The following is a 4,655-nucleotide window of genomic DNA, read 5'->3' on the forward strand; positions in this document are numbered from 1 at the left end:
TTTCGATCGAAGCTGTGGCTCTGCACAGTAAGTCTTTTGCGTAATCAGAGTGTATCCTACACATAAACTCGGTTTGCTTTTCTTCATACCACTTATACTTCACGAATGAAAATGACTTAGGCACATCTTTTTTTAAGCTAATTTCACTAGTAGTTTTCATGTACAAATCTACAGGTAGATGTTTAGATTCAATCATTGGTAAAACATTCATTCTTATGCATCTTGATAGTAAACTGCGAGAAACAATAAAATAGTCTACAACACTACAACCAGTTTGTGATACATATGTGAAAGTATCTGGAAAGTGTAAAGACTGCAAGCCATTCATTATCAACAAATTGAAATCTTGACATACATCAATAAGAAGTCTCCCAAAGGAATTGACACTTATGTCACTAGAATGTCTACTGGTTTCGTTATTAGTTTCACTGTATTCAGTTCTCATTTCATGGATCTCTGCAACTGGGTCAATGCCTGGTGTGTTCAGAGAGCCTGTTCTCGAATTGAAATCCCCACATAGGATAAGCGGGATATCACCATAGTCCCGTGCTAAATCGAATAGAAGTGCTTCGAGCAGTGTAATTCCATTATATATTTCAGTTTCTTCATAGTAAGGTGAGTTCTCGGGGGGTATGTATATTCCTACTAACAAACAATCAGTGGATGTTCCAAGAAGCTTATGAGATAGTTTCAGTACGATTACGTTATCGAATTCCACTTCAATTTGCTCAGCGTACTTACTTAAATCTCTACGTACAAACATTGCAACTCCCCCAGAAAGACGACCGTGAATACTGTCTGACACTTTCACACCAGGGGATACAAAAGGAATGTGAGTTTGTATGAATGATTCTGGAACTGACTGTGCAAAGGTTTCAACTAAAAGGACAAAATCATATTGAAAAACAAATGATGAGAAATCAAGTTCGTTTGTCATTGAAAATAACCCTTCAACATTGTATGTGAGAAAAGACAAAACAGAGTCACGTGCACATTCAGTCTGCTTATCAAATAAACATGGAACATGATGAGATTGCACATCTAAATTATCTGCATTCAGAGTAATGTTCGATTGACCTGGGCCTTGACCTGCTCGTTATTTATTATTCTCGGTATTTTGGTCACTGTTTTTTTGCCAGCTACCAGAGGGCACAGATTTTGATGTGTCCATTTTCCAGTCACTTGGCAGAGTACTCTGCTGTGAGGCGGAACGAGTACGGGTCATCACCTGCGAGCACTGATAAAGAGTGTTTTCAGCCCTGCTCGCTCTTCCCCTCCCCCTCCCTCCACTTCCATCCCTCCCCCCACTACCATGCACAATTCCCCTCCCTCCATTTCCACCCCTCCCCACAGTGCTGGACCCGGAAACATGCTGCCTGGGAAGGCGAGGAGACCCTCGTCCAAAGCCTGGTGCTGAGCCTGGAGATCTCGGCTGTTTGGGTGTAGAAGGGTCGGGCGCAGCTTGGTCGGGGATAACTGGGTCGGGCGCAGCTTGGAGAGAGAGAGAGAGAGAGAGAGAGAGAGAGAGAGAGAGACAGACAGACAGACAGACAGACAGACAGACAGACAGAGACAAACATACAGACAGAGAGAGATATAAAGGCTGAGAGAGAGAGACAGACAGACAGACAGACGGACAGACAGTCAGACAGATAGACAGACGGACCGACAGACAGACAGAGACAGATATGAAGGCTGAGAGAGAGAGAGAGAGAGAGAGACAGACCGACAGACAGAGACAGACAGACAGACAGAGAGAGATATAAAGGCTGAGACAGACAGACAGACAGACAGACACACAGACACACAGACACACAGACAGACAGAGACAGATATAAAGGCTGAGAGACAGACAGACAGACAAACAGACAGACAGAGATAGAGACAGAGATTTGGTGTTTGAGTTTTAAGGCGTGAGTGCATGCGGACATATCCATATTCGCTAAACCACACGTACTTAAAAAAAACAAAAACAAGAAGAAGATAAAATGAGCAGATGACTGATCTTCGCTTATTTATTGTTATTAAAAAAAAATATTTATTTATTTTATTTTTTCTCAAGGCCTGACTAAGCGCGTTGGGTTACGCTGCTTGACAGGCCTCTGCTTGGCCCCCAGATGTGGTGTAGCGTATATGGATTTGACCGAACGCAGTGACGAAAAGAAAAAGGAAGCAAAAAAAAAAAAAAGAAAAAAAAAGAAAAAAAGAAAATGGAAATACATAAAAATTATAGCGAAGGGAAAAATAAGTAGAAGGCAAAAAATTGTGTGGAAAAAAAAAATCCAAACCCGAAAGTTTCAGTTTCACTTTCTCAAGGAGGCCTCACTGCGTTCGGACAAATCCATACACGCTACACCACATCTGTTGAGCAGATGCCTGACCAGCAGCATAACCCAACGCGCTTAGTCAGGCCTTGAGTGCATGCTTACATATTTGTGTACCTATGAAAGTGGATTTCATTTTACGTAATTTCGCCAGAGGACAACACTCTCGTTGCCATGGGTTCTTTTTCAGTGCGCCAAGTGCGTGCTGCACACGGGACCTCGGTTTATCGTCTCATCCGAAAGACTAGACGCTCAGTTTGATTTTCCAGTCAAACTTAGGAGAAAGGGCGAGAGCGGGATTCGAACCCACACCCTCACGGACTCTCTGTATTGGCAGCTGAGCGTCTTAACCATTCTGCCACCTTCCTCCAAACCCGAAAACAAACACGAAAGAAAATTGTGCCCCCCTTTGTGAACCTGTGCGCACCATGACACCGACACAAACGTGCAAAATGTATGCGGCATGGTCACGTGTGTCCTTGAGTACGGTTTTTGAAGTAGTGTGTCAGGCGGGTGCAATAGCCGAATGGTTAACTCTCTCCATACGAACGGCAAAAGAGACGACGTTAACAGCGTTTCACCCCAGTTACCATCATCAAAATATTGCAAGCGGAAGGCTCTTATACTGAAGATGTGAATGTTGACAAAGAATACCACAATTCTGACGACGGAAGCTAAAGGTTGGGTCATTCAGACACCCACTGGACATCCGAGGGGTCTGTGTAAAGGAGAAGAGAGGACTGGCCGTACTGAGTGAGTTAAAGCGTTGGACTTTCAACCTGAGTGTCCCGGGTTCGAATCACGGTGACGGCGCCTGGTTTGTTAAAGGGTGGAGATTTTTCCCGATCTCCCAGGTCAACAACATATGTGCAGACCTGCCGGTGCCTGAACCCCCTTCGTGTGTATACGGCAAGCAGAAGATCAAATACGCACGTTAAAGATCCTGTAATCCATGTCAGCGTTCGGTGGGTTATGGAAACAAGAACATACCTAGCATGCACACCCCCGAAAGCGGAGTATGGCTGCCTACATGGCGGGGTTAAAAACGGTCATACACGTGAAAGCCCACTCGCGTATATACGAGTGAACGTGGGAGTTGCAGCCCACGAACAAAGAAGAAGAAGAAGTAGTGTGTCTTTTTTTTTTCTTCTCTCTTTTTTTTTTCCCTTCCTTGCCACAGATATAATCTTTTACCCCATCTGCCTTCCTTCTTCCTTTCTATCCTCTCTGTCTCTCTCTCTCTCGATTTTTTTTTTTTTTTTATATCCAAGATGAAAGTGTCGTATAGCAGTTGATTGTTAATTTCTACAAAATATTGAAAAGACGATGTGAACATGCAACGTTTTTTTGTTTGGTTGTTTTTTTGGGTTTTTTGTGTTTTAAAAAAAAAAGTTTCTGGCATGTTCATGTACGCACCCTTTTATGGGGCTATGACGTTGTGAATAATCCACCTCAGTCTCAATGTGTGTGTGTGTGTGTGTGTGTGTGTGTGTGTGTGTGTGTGTGTGTGTGTGTGTGTGTGTGTTTCCATTTTTTTCTATAGCATATGTGGTGCAGAGATTGATATGGGGGGGGGGGGGGAGGGGGGGGCGGGGGGGGGGGGGGTAGGAGTGTGTGTGGGGGGGGAGTGACGCTCCCAGTGTACCGACGTGCTCTCCCTGAGGAAAGCAGCCCGATTTTCACAGAGAGAAATCTTTTTATTTTTTTTTTTTTTTTTTTTTTTTTACCTAATGACCAGAATACATGAACACAATAAGGGTATGATATATTAAATTACACATATATTACGAAACGTTAAGTGGTAATAAATAAAAAATAAAGAGGCTGCTCTTTCACTTTTCGCCTTCCAAAACAATGCGCCAAGTGCCAACGGCCATACCACGTTGAAAAACACCGGTTCTCGTCCGATCACCGAAGTTAATTAAGCAACGTCGGGCCCGGTTAGTACTTGGATGGGTGACCGCCTGTGGGAACACCGGGTGCTGTTGGCATTCCTTTCTCAAGGCCTGACTAAGGGCGTTGGGTTACGCTGCTGGTCAGGCATCTGTCTGCTTGGCAGATGTGGTGTAGCGTATATGGATTTGTCCGAACGCAGTGACGCCTCCTTGAGCTACTGAAAACTGAAACTGAAACTGCACCAAATACAAAAACAGGAAAGTGTATTCGATAAGACCACACATTTTATCGAAAAAAAACAACAACAACAAAAAACAAACAAACAACACACACACACACACACACACCCCCCCCCCCCCAAAAAAAAAAAAAAAAAAAAAAACCCAACTATTCTTCAACCCTATACTATCAGTCGTTTATTATTTGTCAAAGCGG

The 4,655-nt window shown here is 43.6% G+C and overlaps 1 pseudogene; it reads left to right on the top strand.

The window, feature by feature from the left end:
- The first annotated feature begins 4,189 nt into the window (after window positions 1-4,189).
- LOC143288657 (5S ribosomal RNA) lies at window positions 4,190-4,315 on the top strand (annotated as a pseudogene).
- The last annotated feature ends 340 nt before the right edge of the window (window positions 4,316-4,655 follow it).

The sequence above is a fragment of the Babylonia areolata genome, chromosome 12, assembly GCF_041734735.1.
Source record: "Babylonia areolata isolate BAREFJ2019XMU chromosome 12, ASM4173473v1, whole genome shotgun sequence".
Taxonomy (NCBI): Eukaryota; Metazoa; Mollusca; class Gastropoda; order Neogastropoda; family Buccinidae; genus Babylonia; species Babylonia areolata.